The following is an 18,109-nucleotide window of genomic DNA, read 5'->3' as shown; positions in this document are numbered from 1 at the left end:
CCCATGGATAGAGGACCCTAGCAGGCTACAGTTCATGGGGTTGCAAAGAGGCAAACACAACTGAGCAATTAAGCACACATTATATAAATTATGTAAAGAAAACTAATAACAGCATTGGCTACCCAGGTGGTGCAGTTGTATAGAATCCACCTGCCAATGCAGGAGACGTAAGACAAGTGGGTTCAATCTCTGAGTCAGGAAGATCCCCTGGAGAAGAAAATGGCAATCTGCTCCAGTATTCTTCCCTGGAAGATCTCTTAGACAGTGGAGCCTGGTGGGCTACACGACTGAGCACACACACACACAACATCAGCATTAGTTTTAAATATATTTATATATACCAGTACTAAGTATCACATTTATATTTCTTTATTCTTTAGCCCTTTTAGGTATCTCTGACATTTCAAAAATTGGGGGAATATTGTACCTCAGAGTCTTCCCCATTAGTATTTCCCAATTTAGGAATAAAGACAGCTTTGATGCTGTGTGGCAGTGGCTATAGTTCAGCCATTCCTAGTATATTAACAGGACTACAGATCACAGACAACTAAGTGCCCAGGGAATGGGAGTTTCACAGAAAAAGTAGTATTTGAGTTGTGTGAAGATTCTTCTAACAGAATGGAAAGAAAATGGTATTGCTGGCAGAAGGAATGTCATGTGTATGCTCAATACTGTCTTGAAAAAAGCTGTTAGATTGGACAATGTGGGTCCTTGATGAGTTAGACAATTCAGAGAAGGACCTAGATGACAAGAGCTGGGGGTAGGGGGATTCCACAAAGACGTCTGTCAAGAAATGAAAAAAGAATAAAGAGACACATGGAACGTTTTAAGTTAAAACAGGCTCAATCAAAGACTCAGTTAATGATTGGGAAGGAACATATTCACAGGCAGAACTAGTGAAGTTTATGAGAGGATATTTGGGTGTTTAATGTAAATTCATACTTCAGAAGCAGTGCAAGGGTATATATAAGTACTTCGGCTCAAAAGTGAAATGCACGAGAGCAGGTTCAGCCACATGGTAGCTGCATGAGTCTGCTTGTGTTCATGCTCAGTCACCCAGTCATATCGGACTCTGCAGTCCCACAGACTGTAGTCCACCAGACTCCTCTGTCCATGGGATTTCCCATGTAAGAAATACTGAAGTGGGTTGCCATTTCCTCCTCCAGAGGATCTTTTCGACCTAGAGATCGAACCTGCATCTCCTGCACCTCCCGCGTTGCAGGCAGATTATATACCCCTGCACTGAGCCACCAGCGAAGCCCAGCACGAGCTTGGGGAAGTATTCATTCTCTCCAAGTCTCACTTTCCTTGTTAATAAAACTGAAGTGCCATGTAATGTGATTGTGAAAATTTGATAACCTAATGCATATAAAGTGCTTAGCAAAGAACCTAGCCTGTGTGTGGGGTTCCTATACAATGCTTGGAGTCTTACTCAAAGATGAGAGAGACTGCCTCTGCCTTCAAGGAACTTACATAAAGCAGGACTCATTAAGAGATACGTTTAATAAATATGATAAATGCAAAGTTAGATAGTGAAGGGAGATAGTGAAGGATAGGGAAGTCTGGCGTGCTGCAGTCCATGGGGTTGCAAAGAGTTAGACATGACTTAATGACTGAACAGCAACCACACAGGTAATTATGTGAACATAAAAGCAGAGCATCAGCTGACCCATTCTACTCAGAGAAAAGGGTCAGGAAGAAAGGATTTGTGTTGAGTTTGAAAGTATAAGTAGTCAGGGGAGCAGAAAGGGAACGCATACCATGGAAAAAAGGTAGCATATGCAAACAGCATTGGGGGAAAATGCCTAGATCACAGTCTCCTGTTACTAGGGTGGTAGGTGCCTGGTCCAGAGTAGGCATTAAAAATCCTGGAGAGAGAGAAGGTTACGAGATTTCAAACACATGTGCATATCAAGCTGAGGAGCCAGAGTTTTGTTGACTGGGCAATGGGAAATTGTTGGATGTTGTTAAAATCTGATATGACTCAATTTCTGTTTCTAAAAAGATTACAGTAGAGAAGGTGTGGAGAATGCATTTGAGTGGAACAAGGCAGGAAGCAGGGAGAGAAGTTATAGATGTGTGACTGTTAATGGTTATGGTATGATTACATTTTCACTAATGTGTTTATATTGTACTTTAAAGACTTAGAACAGAATTATATTAATTCAATCTGAGATGCATTCTGAACAAGTTTGATAAATACAAAATTTCAGATAAAAAAATTGTGCGTGACTTAAAAAGCACCTTCCATTAATTCAAGACCTTTGGAACAGTAATATCAAGAGCATCTCTTAAGCATGAAGGGCATGTTACATTCAGACACTAAGCTGAGAACTAGAGAGAAATTAATCCATATAGAGAAGGCTACTCCTGCCTTCAAAAATAAGTCATCGTATTGTCCAAAACCTCCAGCTTTCCAGGACGCTGTGCCACAGATCAACACTGCCCACGAGAAAGATCATCATTACTACTTTAGAGACGGGCAACCTGAGACACACACATAAGCCAGCATCATACATTCCTAAAGCTAGTTAGTGACAAGCCAAATCCAAATTGATACCTCTTGATTATGTCCAGTGCTGGTGCTTTCCCAAGTACATTCACACCAGTGGTGACTCGCAAGATCTAGTTTCTCAGACTGTGATCACTGGTGTGAGGAGGGCAGACTGCAGAGTTCCTCCAGATGAATGTTAATGATAGTTCCTGTGATATTCCTATGTAGAATGCAATGCCTCACTATATTTTTTCTTTACTTGAATTACCTTGAATAAAAGTTTACTTAGTGTGGCAGTTGTCATCCTATTTGAGACACTAGTTGAGACTGAGTTTGACACGGGTGATAAAAGATATTATGGACCCTTTCCTCATTTCTGTATTAAACAAAAAAGAAGAAATTAGGAGACTAGTTTCTAATACACCATAGGGCTTCCCTCATAGCTCAGTTGGTAAAAAATCCGTCTGCAATGCAGGAGACCCAGTTTGATTCCTGGGTCAGGAAGATCCGCTGAAGAAGGGATAGGCTACTCACTTCAGTATTCTCAGGCTTCCCTGGTGGCTCAGCTGGTAAAGAATCCACCTGCAATGAGGGAGACCTGGGTTCGATCCCTGGGTTGGGAAGATCCCCTGGAGAAGGGAAAGGTTGCTGCTGCTGCTGCTGCCACTGCCTATATTCTGGCCTGGAGAATTTCAGGGACTATACAGTCCATGGGGTCACAAAGAGTCAGACGCGACTGAGAGACTTTCACTTTCACTATTGGTACAGAAGGTATTTTTCATAGAGGTGACTGGCAGCAGTGAGTTCATTTTTCATAGAGATGACTGGCAGCAGATGAATTCAATGCTTCCTCCATTGAACTTTGGATGCTACATAATGACAAGGAGACCAAGGATAAAGGGCATGAGGAAGTCTTTTCCTGGGCTTATGTGAAATACATGTGACCCATGCAGAGTCAGCTGCAGAAGCTGGAGGAAAGGATGAAGGTTATGAAGCTATTCCAGTGCCTACAAAATGTGTGTATTTTGTAAATGCAACTTCATTTGTATGCACATCATTTCATTCCGGCATCATGAACAACAACAAAAACCGTTAATACTGTGGAGTTACACTAGGCTGGCTTAAAAGTAGATCATGAATTCTCAGTTTCTGTCACTCTCAGTGATCCTTTTTTAAAGTAACCAGAGCAAAAGATTCCGTCAGGAAAGTGAAAAGATGGTGCACAGGCTGATGTGAATGACAATGTAGAAAATTGTGAAAACATGATCACAGTGTCATTCCCTTCAAATGGTCCTGTGTTTGCCCTAAAGCACATAAAAATGATGACTGGGATCTATGAGGAGAAACCATGGTCTCTGGGCAACATGGACAGCAGGAAAGAGAAGAAGATCTTAGATTAATGAAGTAATTGATGTTATTATATATTTCCAAATAAATTTCAAAGATCAAAAGGACTGGTGAGTGAAAGGATTCTATCAAGATAAGAAGCATGCAATGTTCTGGGCATCCCAAAACAGGCCAGAGGGATAGGGTGGGGAGGGAGGTGGGGGAGAGGTTCAGGATGGGGGAGGGCACATGGATACCTGTGCCGATTCATGCTGATTTACAGCAAAAACCATCACAATATTGTAAAGTAATTATCCTCTAGTTAAACAACTTTTAAAAAAGAAGTGTGCAATGGATACTATATATATATATTGAGCAGCACAAATGGTCTTATTTGGAATACTAAAGATACTAAATATGTAAATATGTATATAAATGAAGACATATGTATACATGCATATGAATGCATGTCTCCATACACACAAATACGTATATACATCCAAACACACAAATTTAATGAAGGAAGGTGAGGAAAATGTCCAGTGAATGGGAAAGTTTAAATATTTAGGAGAATACCTTAAAAACTGAATTTAAAAAGTAATAAATTCTTCTCACAGTATTTGACAAGTTAATGATCTGAAAATGCTGACTGAAAATGAAATTGCAATGAGATATCAGGAAGCAAACTCTCATCAGTTTGTGGAAGGGAGATTTTTTTACAGTTTGTATATATCAATTGGGTCTCCTCATTATAAAATATGTGTGTTAGTCGCTCAGTCATGTCTGACTTTCTGTCCATGGGATTCTCCAGGCAAGGATACTGCAGTGGGTTGCCATTTCCTTCTCCACATTACAGAATAGTTGCAATCATCTGTAAGTCAGGTTTTTTAGAACTCAGAACATACCTTCCTAATTATGTTATATTACAATTCCTAGCTATAATTTCACATTGTGCCAAAAAACTCTGAATGACTTGAACATTTTAATTTCTTGCTCTCAGACCCTTTGTAGAGCCTGCAGTCTCAATCTGAGTGGTATTCTTTCCTTAATATTTCCTTGGAGTGTGGAAAGCTCTGGCTTTGAATTGAAAGACCTATCCTACAATACATAAAAGACATGTGCAACTCAATAATAGAGAGAAAGGAACATCAATTTTAAAAATGGACAAAGAATCTGAATAGATATACCTTCAAGGAAAATTTGCAAATGGCTAATGAGCTCATGAAAATAAGCTTAACATCATTAACTATCAGGTGAATGCAAAGCAGATCCACAATTATAACCTCACTAGGATGGTTTGATTTAAAAAAAAAAAAAGAAAGTAACAAGTTTTGGTGAGAATGTGCAGAAATTTGAACTCTCATGCATTGCTTTTGGAAATTAAAATGATGTAGCCATTTTGGAAAACAACCCAGCAGTTGCTCAAATAGTTAAACAAAGAATTATCTTTCATTTATTACAGCAACTCCACTCCTGTGTATATATTCAAGGTAAAAAAAACATATATCGTACAAATTCTAACAAAAATGTTAAAGCAACATTATTAATAATAACAAAAACTGGAAACAATACAAATGCTCATAATTTAATACAAATAAACTTGTGAATAACTACTGAGTATGTAGTTACATGTTGTTTACCCTTTTGCTGTTTTTGTAAAAGGTCCATCTAGTCAAGACTTTTGTTTTTCCAGTGGTCATGTACGGGTGTGAGAGTTGGACTGTAAAGAAAGCTGAGCACCGAAGAATTGATGCTGATGAACTATGGTGTTGGAGAAAACTCTTGAGAGTCCCTTGAACTGCAAGGAGCTCGAACTAGTCCATCCTCAAGGAAATCAGTCCTGAATATTCATTGGAAGGACTGATGTTGAAGCTGAAACTCCAGTACTTTGGCCACCTGATGCAAAGAACTGACTCATTGGAGAAGACCCTGATGCTGGGAAACATTGATGGCGGGAGGAGAGGGGGACAACAGAGGATAAGGTGGTTGGATTGCATCACCGACTCAATGGACATGAGTTTGAGTAAACTCCAGGAGTTGGTGATGGACAAGGACACCTGGCGTGCTGCAGTCCATGGGGTCATAAAGAGTCAGACACAACTGAGCAACTGAAATAAACTGAACTGAATGTAGTCATATATCCATTCAGTGTTGATATCACTGAATTTATTCAAAGGAAGGTACTATAATAAGTGCTACACCATAGATAATCCTCGAAAACATTCTTCCAAGTGAAAGAAATTAAAAGATATTTACTCCTTAAAAGAAAAGCTATGACAAACCTAGATAGAATATTAAAAAACAGAGACATCACTTTTCCAACAAAGGTCCAAATAGTCGAAACTATGGTTTTACCAGTAGTTATGTATGGACGTGAGAGTTGGACCACAAAGAAAGTTGAGTGCTGAAGAATTGATGCTTTCAAAATGTGGAGCTGTAGAAGACTTTTGAGAGTCCCTTGGACAGTAAGGAGATCAAACTAGTCAATCCTAAAGGAAATAAACCCTAAATATTCATTGGAAGGACTGATGTTGAAGCTGAAGCTGAAGCTCCAATATTTTGGCCACCTATTGCAAAGAGTCAGTTCATTGGAAAAGACCCTGATGCTGGTGAAGACTGAGGGCAGGAGGAGAAGGGGGTGATAGAGGATGAGATAGTTGGATGGTATCACTGACTCAATGGACATAAGTTTCAGCAAATTCTGGGTGATAGTAAAGGACAGGGAAACCTGGAGTGCTGCAGTCCATGAGGTTGCAAAGAGTTCACAACTTAGCAACTAAACAACAACAACAAGTAGAAAAAAGCAAGTCACATGAATTAAATATTGTACGAATCTTTTTATACGAAATGTATAGAAAAGGTAAATCCAAAGACTCTATATCTCAGTAAAGCTGCCTAAAAATAACTTTTCATAACTACTTTAGTTTCATGGGTTTTTTTGTATCCTAGGTTAAGCCAAATTAATCTCTTCCCTAACCAGGGAAACTAACTCAAGCAAAAGTATACAAACCTAAGGTAAGTAAATACAGAGGCTACATCTGCAAGGTGAAATGGGTCCTAGTCAGCAATAATGGTAAATTCACCAAAAAATAGCATGATATATGTGGTTATGCCTTTATTTATTTTATAATAACAAAGTGATATACCATTTACTGAGCATTTACAATGTGTCAGGCATTTTGCAAAGCACATTAGGTATACTACTTAATTTATCTAATTAACTTAATTAGATACCTTAATTATCTACATATATAATTTATATATCTATAAATATATATGGGCTTCCCTTGTGGCTCAGATGGTAAAGCATCTGCCTGTAATGCAGGAGACCCAGGTTCGATCCCTGGGTTGGGAAGATCCCCTGGAGAAGGAAATGGCAACCCACTCCCGTACTCTTGCCTGGAAAATCTCATGGACAGAGGAGCCTGGTAGGCCACAGTCGATGGGGTTGCAAAGAGTCAGACACGAGTGAGCAACTTTACTTTACTTTATAAATACATATAAATAAATATATATATCTATATAAATTATATATAAATATATATCCACATATCTATATAGATTATATCTATATCTATTATATTATTATTATCTATAGATATAATTTATCTTAATTAACAACCCCATAAGATGATATTATTTGAGGAAGACTCAAGAAGAATAGGTAACATTGTAAGATCACATTTCATTTAACAGGGCTTTCCAGATTGTGCTAGTGGTAAAGAATCTGCCTGTCAATACAAGATACACAAGACATGGGTTCAATTCCTGGTCAGGAAGATCCCCTGGAGAGGGAAATGGCAACCTGCTCCAGTATTCTTGCCTGGAGAATCCCATGGACAGAGAATCTGAATTAAATCTAATGCACATGATGTAAATGTACTGTTTAAACCTATTTTGAGTCCATCCTTCCCAACTGGGAATTCATGGCACCATCCCAGTCCTATTCCCGTGTAAATGGATAATCCAAAATTGTAGCCAATAAAACTTTTATTTGTAGTACGAATTGGCTGTAGCTTAGAGATCTCATCAATGATTGGTGTTCTCCTTAGAGATATAAACTATTCAACCAAACTCTCAAGTCTAAAAGAATTCTGTTATACATGACTTTATATTGAAAAACCACACACATAGTATAAAGGAGATAAATGCTCTTACAAGTTAGAATATACATCTTTAATTAACACCTTAAAGTTTCATTTGTAAAGGCTGCTGCTGCTGCTGCTGCTGCTAAGTCACTTCAGTCGTGTCCGACTCTGTGTGACCCCATAGACGGCAGCCCACCAGGCTCCCCCATCCCTGGGATTCTCCAGGCAAGAACACTGGAGTAGAAGGTATAAATTGAAACCTTGTTGTGTAATGATGGTGGGGGTTTTTTTGTTTGTTTTAATCCTGAGTTTCTGCTATGCTAGGACCTTATAGTGCTTTTAGAAAATGCTTTTAGAGTGGTCCATGATTGATTACAATACATACCCATGCTTAAATAGAGTACATGGTCAGTGAGTCTTAAACACAAAATCAAAATCCTATTCATGTATAAGAAAGTCATGTACACAATGCATGCACACTACCAATGAGGTTTTATTAATCTATATGAAAGATGTCACTATAGATGCTAAGGAAATTTTAAATTTAAAGAGTTCAAAAGGTAGAGTAAGCCAATGTGAGATGCAGAATATAATGCTGGGGTGGATGAGGTATGTTTGCTTTAATATATATAAGATCTGCCCTGCCAAGTTAATAACAGCAACTGCAGCAATTTGATGAGAACTCAGGTTTCTTTCTACAGGGCCCTTTCTTTCTCAGCAGTTGGTCTCTAAGGTGCTGAGCAAAACTATGCTTGAAATAATGTATTCCCTGCAGATCCATATAGAAGAGCTTCTCCAGTTTCTGTAGAACTTCTTGAAGGAAAGAAAATTGTGCTTTCATCCCATTTGATTCTCAGAGAGATGCTGAACATTTGGGGAGCTTAAATCTTTATATATATATATATATATATATATATATATATATGGCAGGGAGATTGCCAGATTGATACATGGTTTAAACCACAGATATGTATGATTGTAATACTAATAATTATTGTAACAAATCTGCTCATATCGAGTCATAAAAGGAGCTATTACATGTAGCACTTCATCATCAAGCATCCACAGTGCCCATGCTCACCTAAGGACTGTCACTCATTCTTATATCAAATAGTCATGCTTTCTACCAGGCTCTCTGCAGAGCCTCAAGGATGCAGATAATTCTTTCCAATGAGGAGATAATAATCATAGTGGGAGAGAAATAGATGGTAAATTTATGACTGGAGTCTTCACAGGGTGCTTTAAGAGCACAAAAGAAACAGATAAAAATCAAAGTGCTCCAGATATAGAAAAAACTTATAGTTCCCAAGAGGGTAGGATGGGGGATAAATTGGAAGACTGGGACTGATATAGACACACTACTATATATACTATATAGAGTAGTCATGTACGGATGCGAGAGCTGGACCATAAAGAAGGCTGGATGCCGAAGAATTGATGCTTTTGAATTGTGATGCTGCAGAAGACTCTTGAGAGTCATTTTGACTACAAGATCAAACCAGTCAACCCTAAAGGAAATCAATCCTGAATATTCATTGGAAGAACTGATGCTGAAGCTGACGCTCCAATACTTTGGACACATGATGTGAAGAGCTGGTTCATTGGAAAAGAACCTGATGCCAGGAAAGGTTGAAGGCAGGAGAAGAAGAGGACAACAAATAATGAGACGGTTAGGTAGCATCACCGATTCAGTGGACATGAATTTGAGCAAACTCCAGGAGATAGTGGAGGGAGGAGGAACATCACATATCCATTGGGTCGAAAAAAGTCAGACATGACTCAGGGACTGACAACAAATAAATAAAACAGATAACTAATAAGGACCTATTGTATAGCACAAGGAACTCTACTCAAAGCTCTGTAAAGACCTATATGGGCGAATAATCTAAAAAAGACTGGAGATGTATATATATATATCAGTTTTCATACCAATCCCTAAGAAAGGCAATGCCAAAGAATGCTCAAACTACCGCACAAATGCACTCATCTCACACGCTAGCAAAGTAATGCTCAAAATTCTCCAAGCCAGGCTTCAAAAATACATGAAACATGAACTTCCAGATGTTCAAGCTGGTTTTAGAAAAGGCAGAGGAACCAGAGATCATACTGCCAACATCTGCTGGATCATCGAAAAAGCAAGAGAGTTCCAGAAAAACATCTATTTTTGCTTTATTGACTATGCCAAATCCATGGACTGTGTGGATCACAATAAACTGTGGAAAATTCTGAAAAAGATGGGAATACCAGACCATCTGACTTGCCTCTTGAGAAATCTGTATGCAGGCCAGAAAGCAACAGTTCTAGGAAAAGGAGTACGTCAAGGCTGTATATTGTCACCTTGCTTATTTAACTTATATGCAGAGTACATCATGAGAAACGCTGGGCTGGATGAAGCACAAGCTGGAATCAAGATTCCTGGGAGAAATATCAATAACCTCAAATATGCAGATGACACCACCCTTATGGCAGAAAGTGAAGAAGAACTAAAGAGCCTCTTGATGAAAGTGAAAGAGGAGAGTGAAAAGTTGGCTTAAAGCTCAACAATCAGAAAATGAAGATCATGGCATCTGGTCCTATCACTTCATGGCAAATAGATGGAGAAACAGTGGAAAAACAGTGTCAGACTTTATTTTCTTGGACTGCAAAATCACTGCAGATGGTGATTACAACCATGAAATAAAAAGACGCTTGCTCCTTGGAAGAAAAGTTATGACCAACCTAGATAGCATATTAAAAAGTAGAGACATTACTTTGCCAACAAAGGTCCACCTAGTCAAGGCTATGGTTTTTCCAGTGGTCATGTATGGATGTGAGAGTTGAACTATAAAGAAAGCTGAGCACCGAATAATTGATGCTTTTGAGCCATAGTGTGGGAGAAGACTCTTGAGAGTCCCTTGGACTGCAAGGAGAGCCAACCAGTCCTTCCGGAAGGAACTCAATCCTGAATGCTCATTGGAAGGACTGATGTTGAAGCTGAAATTCCAATACTTTGGCCACCTGATGCAAAGAACTGACTCATTGGGAAAAACCCTGATACTGGGTAAGATTGAAGGCTGGAGGAGAAGGGGATGACAGAGGATGAGAGGGTTGAATGGCATCACCAACTCAATGGACATGAGTTTGGGTAAACTCCCGGAGTTGGTTCTGGACAGGGAAGCCTGGCATACTGCGGTTCATGGGGTCACAAAGAGTCGGACATGACTGAGCGACTGAACTGCACTGATGTACAACTGACTCACTTTTCTGTACAATAGAAAGTAACACAACATTATAAATAAACTGTACTCCAAAAAAAATGCTCATAAAGGAGGTGGGGCTACTTTAACAAGTTCTGAAATATTAGCTACCCAGTACTGGAAGGAGGAATAGAACAGCATGCTACAGTGAACAGAGGCCCCCTTTCCCTTTGTTCTCTCCTCTATGGACGTCCTATCTTTCCAGTTGCTCCAGACATATGCTTGTTCCTGTCGCAGGCTCTTCTCAGCACCATTCCCCTTCTTGAAACGATGCTTCCCCCCTCACATCTAGTTCACTGTCCCTCATTATTTATGGCTTCCATCACAGACTCCATCGAGCATCCCTGTTACAGGCACTCTGTAATTCTTCTTTACACATTAATCACATGTGTCATTGCTTGGCTTCTTAATCTCTGATCTTTGTACTATACTCCAAAGAAACGGACTTTAACTGTGTTGTGCTCTGATGCATCCTCAGCTCCTAGTAAAACCCATGGGTCATCACAGGTTCTCATTCAATGATTGCTGAGTGAGAAAAACAATGAACACTTAACTACTGAATAAAATAACAAATAAATTATTGATGGGAACAAATAAACTGTAGGTAGAGTAAAATCTGAGGATTTCAAGAAGGTAGAGCACAGAAAGTGAAGATCTGAGCCATACTCTGAAAGTTGATTTTATTAATTAAAATTTAACTAGCTGTGTGATCATATTTATTTTTTAGGATGACCCCTTTGGCAGAAGCATAAAGGATGGAAGCAAGGAAAACTAGAAACAAAGGGACATCATTGAGTGGATGAGAGAAGAAAGCGCCAGTGGTAACAGAAAGTATAGTAAATGAGTGATTGCTGGTGACCTGGAACTTCTTGAGTGAATCTGAAACTGGCCTCAGACATGGAAGGCAAGGAGAGATGGAGGAAGCAGAACAGCTTTGGATAGTAGGTGGCAGGTTTAATAAGCAAGGGAACTTACAAGGCTTGTCTTGGGCAACACAAGTTAAGTAGATCTCCCCAACGTGCCTGCCAGTAATGTAGAAGTTTAGACAGAGGCTTTACTGGGTTCATCCAGATGGTCTGGAAAACACTGCTCTCTCCACGCTGCATTCTGGAAAACAGCTTCCACTGCAGGAAGAGTGGGCAGTACTACATTCCAAGGGGAGGGTGAGGAGCCTTTGATTGCTGGAAGTCAGCTCTGGAATAAACTAGGGGTTGCATCCTCTCTTCTATGACCTCCTCTGCCAGTGATTTTGAATAATAGACTCTAAGTGAAAGGAGAGAAATGAAGGAAGTTTGTTTTGGGTTTGTGAACTTAGCGAAATATTGGTTCTAAACACAAAAGGAAGACATTTAGGACAAGAAGCATTAGACAGGAAAGATGATAAATTCAACTTTATACACTAGAGTACCAAACATTAAGGAATAGCTTAGCAGGGATGTTTGTGTTAAAGTGAGAGTTTAGAAGGTATGTATACATAGTGAGTAGTCAAGGTCAAGGGCTGGGATGACATCATCCAGGGGAAAGGCAGAGAAAGAGGAGTGACAAAGTGTCTGGGGTAACCTCATATTCAAAGAACTGAGCTCAGCGGTTGTAATTTACTAAAGTAAGAGGTTGTCCGTAGAGATGGAATGAATGTTTTAGAAATTATGTCAAAGGAAACAAAAGACAGATATAAATTTAATAAGGAAAAAGGTGTTAAATGCCAAACATAATCAAAATAAGGTGATACCAAAAGACCAGCATCCTTCAAATAATGCTAGTGTCTTTTTCACATTCCCTAATTCCTTCTACCATTGTTTATTCATTCATCATTTATGATTCATTCATCATTCATTCATTCATTTAGGGCTTGCTATGAAAAAGACATTTCTGTGGGTAAAGAAAATACATCAACTGAAAAAACAGAAGCTCCTGTCCTCACAGACCTTGCATTCTTACACATGGCAATATGATAAATGTTCCCACAGAATCTAACTTCTACCCTTCTCTCACCGTTTACCCATAATGTGTAATGAATAGAAATCTCTTTAAAATATCTACCATTATTACCCAAAATTATCTCTCAGGCTAGGACTATACTCTAAACAGAGTCTGCTCTCCAACTTCCCTCCAAACCAATCACTCTCAAGATGCCTTGTTGGCCGAACCATTCGCTTCAGTTCAGTTCAGTCGCTCAGTCATGTCCGACTCTCCGCGACCCCATGAATCACAGCACGCCAGGCCTCCCTGTCCATCACCAACTCCCGGAGTTCACTCAAACTCATGTCCACAGAGTCAGTGATGCCATCCAGCCATCTCATTCTCTGTCGTCCCCTTCTCCTCCAGCCCTCAACTTTTCCTAGCATCAGAGTCTTTTCCAGTGAGTCAACTCGTCACATGAGGTGGATTACTTGTAGGATAAAAATGCTGAGACCAAGCTCTGAAACTTGATGGTCTCTGCCATCAGCCAAAGCCCTATGGGCGTTTTTCCTCAACCTGCTTGACTTTAGTTAACCATGAAATTACTCAACCTGGAACTATATATTTAATCACAAAGATAGCTTCTAATCCGTAATTTATTTCTAGTCTTTTTTAAAAATTGTCTATGCTTGAGCCTTGTGAAAAAATTGGTCTATCATCTTTTTTTAAAAAAGATTGTTTTCTACCTCAATATGTGACATTTAAATGACCACTAAATTTAATGTATTTTAGTGTCACTTTCCACAGTCAGGTCCAAAATGGTATCTGATCTGTCCTAATCGTATATATGTAAAAGAAAAATAAAAGCTGCTCCACAAATTTGCTGGACAAGCCAAATGGAAAGTGAATACCTGGAAGACATGGTACTGCAGAGAAAATATTTTCTTTTATATATTTATACATAGTTAGATCTTTCTGAGAAAATTTTATTAAGACCTGGGCTAAAAGGACCTAAACTATGAATCATGAGCACTCCAGAGAGATGTACCTCCCAGGAGGTACATGTTTATATCTCAAGAGGGAGAAGACTTGGGAGCAAAAGGGCATCCCTTGCTTTGTTAAGCTAGAGACACTTGTCTTACTTTCCTCTGTGAGAAATTTGCTTACACTCCCAAAAGTGAAGAATCAATATTGTCTCCATTATGTCGCCAAGGTGATGGGAGAGCAAGGTCAGCCATCTCTCTTTCCTATATAAACGCTGGGCTCATTTTGGAGCTCCTCACATACAGGGCCCCACCCCATGGAAGGGACTACATCTGCTTCTCATATCACCACTTCAGGGGTAAGAATTTGGGCAAACGGAAGTTGAGGCGCTTATTCATTTGCTTCAAGTAAATAGTAACCTAGTCTGCTCCAGAAATTTAACATTGACGTTCAGGATAATGCTAATAAAGATAAATATTAAGCATAGAGCAGAAGAAAATAGCACACATCCGTTTTAGAGAAAGTGACATTAAAATACATTCAATTTAGTGGTCATTTAAATGTCACATATTGAAGCAGAAAACAATCTTTTTTAAAAGATAACAGATTGATATTTTTTCACCAGGCTCAAGCATAGAGAATTTTTTAAAAGGACTAGAAATAAATTATAGATTAGAACCTGTATGTATGAAAAAGTGAAAGGGTTAGTCTCTCTGTTGTGTCTGACCCTTTCATGGACTGCAGTCTGCCAGGCTCCTCTGTCCATGGGATCTTCCAGGCAAGAATACTGGAGTGGGTTACCATTTCCTTCTCCAGGGGCTCTTCACAAGCCATATATCTAAGTTGGGTCTCCTGCATTGGCAGGAGGAGTCTTTACCATCTGAGTCACCAGGGAAGCCTCCATATGTATGTATATATGTGCGTGTGTGTGTGTGTATATATATATATATATATATATGTATGTAGGTATGTATGTATATCTGTTCCAGGTTCCTGGCATGGAGCCTCTAAAACACTTGCAATTTCCTAAGTGATAAGAGTATCTCTTATTCTAATATTTGGTCTTTCTCCTCTTTCCTGATGCAGGGCTCCCATAACCTCATAAGTTCCTAACTGATAAGAGCATTAGGAGCTTTTTTTATTCTAATGAGGCAATCCTAGTAGGCTCCTGCCTAGCTCCTGGAGGAGGCTATTCAGCAGAAGGAACAAGCCAGGATTAGAAGCTTGACATTTGCAGCTCCACCCTTCACCCCTCAGAGAGAGGAGAGGAGCTGGAAATGAAGTTCAGAGCTGATGACTGCAATGTGAGGAAGCATCCATAAAACATGAATTGTATAGGGTTTGGAGAGCACCTAGGTAGGAAAACACATCCACACCAGGACGGTGACACACCCCAACTTTACAGGGACAGCACTCCTGCAATGATACTCCAGGACCTTCCAGATGAAGGATACTTATGAACAGCAAGATAGGTACTGGATGGATGTCTTCACCTGGCTGTTCATCTGTATCCTTTATCATATCCTTTAATAAACTGGCAAGCAAGAGTACGTTTCCTTGAGTTCTGTGAGCTGTTCTAGTAAAACAGTCAAACCCATGGAAAGGGTCTGAACCTCTGATTGCTGCCAAATTGGACAGAAGTTGTGGGTAACCTGGCAAAAGAAGCAGGATGGGAGCAGTCTCACGGGACTGAGCCCTGAATCTGTGGAATCTGACACTCTCTTTCGATAGACAGTGTCAGAACTGAGCTAAATTGTGGAACACTCAGACAGTGTCACAGAGAATTGCTTTGGTGTGGCGGGGAGCGGGGGGATGGATCCTCACACTTGTGGTGACCAGAAGCATCAGAAGTCAAGTGTCCTGTGTGTGGAGCAAAGGACATACATGACAGAGTCTCAGGAAGAAACAACTGGGTTTCTTCCTACACAGGAAGAGAACTATAGATTTCCCTTTACCGTATTTTGAAAATGGAACAAATCACATATTCTTATGCAGTTTTTAACAATGCTCCAACTCTTCCACCTGCTGTTTTGTTTGAACAGAATTTCTTACTGAAGAGTTGACTTAAAGTTTCAAATGGGGCAGAAAAATTACTGTGGAGAGACTTTGTACCGCTGCACTTTCTTTCTGAAAGCAAGGATTTATTTTAAGAAAAAGTAAATTGTATTTAGCTCACCATAATTCTATTTCATTCTACTGACCAAAAGAGAAGTGAAGTTGCAAACGAAACACTTTGATTTTCTTATTTCATTTCAATAATGTGCTATGTGCTTGTAAAATACTATGATCAAATTATTACTTATGAAGAAAGGACTAAGTTGACAAAACTTGAATAAGATGGTTGTGGCATTATTCTGAAAAACCTGCAGTTTCTCACTTTGTGATAAAATCTAAGCTATTTCTTGGATCAAGATACAGGTAGCTACATAAACCAAATTCTTGCCTTACCTTGGCATATAGCTCCTTCAGAATTCTTACAGGAAACCTGAGCAGATGATGGTTCTGCTCTGTGCTCCATGAATTCTGAGCTACTCTATACAACTCTTATACTGCCAGAACTTAACCAGAGAAGAACTATGAAATGACTCTAAAATGAAACCTGAAAATAAAATTGCAGATTCCATTTAACTGGATATTCATTTCCATTACAGACTTGAGTACACACAGAACAATGTTTGCAGCTTCTGTATTATAGTGATTTCCCCCAAAACTAATCTTGAGGAAAGTGAAAGTTTTATCAGAAATAGGGTAGAACAAACAACTATTTTTATATGGGATTCAGGGTATAACTCTCCTAATAAGCTAATCAGGAATATTTTATAAACTCTTAAATAATGCATCCTTTGTGTGTGTTTGTCTGTGTGTGTAGAAGATGACCAATAAAAAGAGAAAGCAATCACGTGACTGACCATTGAAGAAACTGTGCCCATAGTTTCACTTTGCAGGATCAACTCTCAATGTACCTGAGAAGCTGGTCTACTTCTGCCAGAAGTACTCTCAAGATGATCAAATAAGTGATATCTATCCATCTATGGCAAATAATGAAGGATACTCCTTGCATTCGTGCTAAGTCGCTTCAGTTGTGTCTGACTCGTTGTGACCCCACATAAGCCCCTATGCGCCTCTGTGCATGGGATTCTCCAAGCAAGAATACTGGAGGGGTTTCCTCGGCCCTCCTCCAGGGGATCTTCCCAACCCAGGGATCAAACCTGTGTCTCTTACGTATGTCTCCTGCATTGACAAATGGATTCTTTACCACAAGTGACACCTGGGAAGCCCTTACTACTAGGCAGTATATTCTGATGATGCATAGTATTTTTCCTTGAGCAAATGTAAGCACTTAGTATCTTTGTGATAGTTCAAATAGAAAGGATAAATCATAGATGAACTTACCTTGAAAATTTATTCACTGTTCACTGATATTCTACTATAACTAACTTGGTTCTTGGGGTAGGGCTATCACACTTTGGTCTATGAAGCTCCTGGAATAAGAAAGCCTGTTAATAGATGCAGTTCAGATACTATGTTACATTATTAACTTATATTAATAGAGCCTCTAAGAGAGAAATGTGTGGTTTTGGCTTTGAAGTGCATCATCTCTGCCAAGAGCTCATTAAATATAAAATGTGTTGTGTAAATGAGAAAATAGGAAAAAGGAAAAACTTGAGGAGGCAGTGAATGTAAATCCCCGATCCAGTCCCTGAGAGGCAAGCCAGCACTCTGTTGAGTGCGATTTGCTAGATTGAGTTCTGAGATGCTCTGCCTTCACCTCCAGGCCGTGACTGACACTGATATATTTCCAGGGCAGGAGGGAGGTCACACAACTGAAAGCCTCTGCTCTCCACGGAGTCTTTAGACCACGGTGCCAGGCAGGCTGGGTGTTTGGGCTGACAGCTCTCCCTAGATTCGCTGCCAAAGCTCCACGGATTAATTATCATGAAGTTCTGGCCTTAGCATCCAGGGATCAAGTGGGATATTTTAAGATATGGTAGTTTCATTTTCAGTATTTTGTTGAATGGGTCTTAAATTTTAATATAAGGTCTACATTAGAACTGAGACAAAAATATTAGAACTATAGCCAT

General features: G+C 39.4%; 1 non-coding gene across 1 annotated transcript; it reads left to right on the top strand.

The window, feature by feature from the left end:
* The first annotated feature begins 7,103 nt into the window (after window positions 1–7,103).
* Window positions 7,104–7,175, top strand: TRNAY-GUA (transfer RNA tyrosine (anticodon GUA)). Its single transcript has one exon. It is a non-coding gene; the product is annotated as a tRNA-Tyr (tRNA).
* Window positions 7,176–18,109: the final 10,934 nt, after the last annotated feature.

The sequence above is a fragment of the Moschus berezovskii genome, chromosome 17 (assembly GCF_049115385.1).
Source record: "Moschus berezovskii isolate FMDL1 chromosome 17, NW_MosBer_1.0, whole genome shotgun sequence".
In the NCBI taxonomy this organism is placed as follows: Eukaryota; Metazoa; Chordata; class Mammalia; order Artiodactyla; family Moschidae; genus Moschus; species Moschus berezovskii.
Note: the sequence above shows the minus strand (reverse complement) of the source record. Positions and strands in the feature narration are given on the sequence as shown.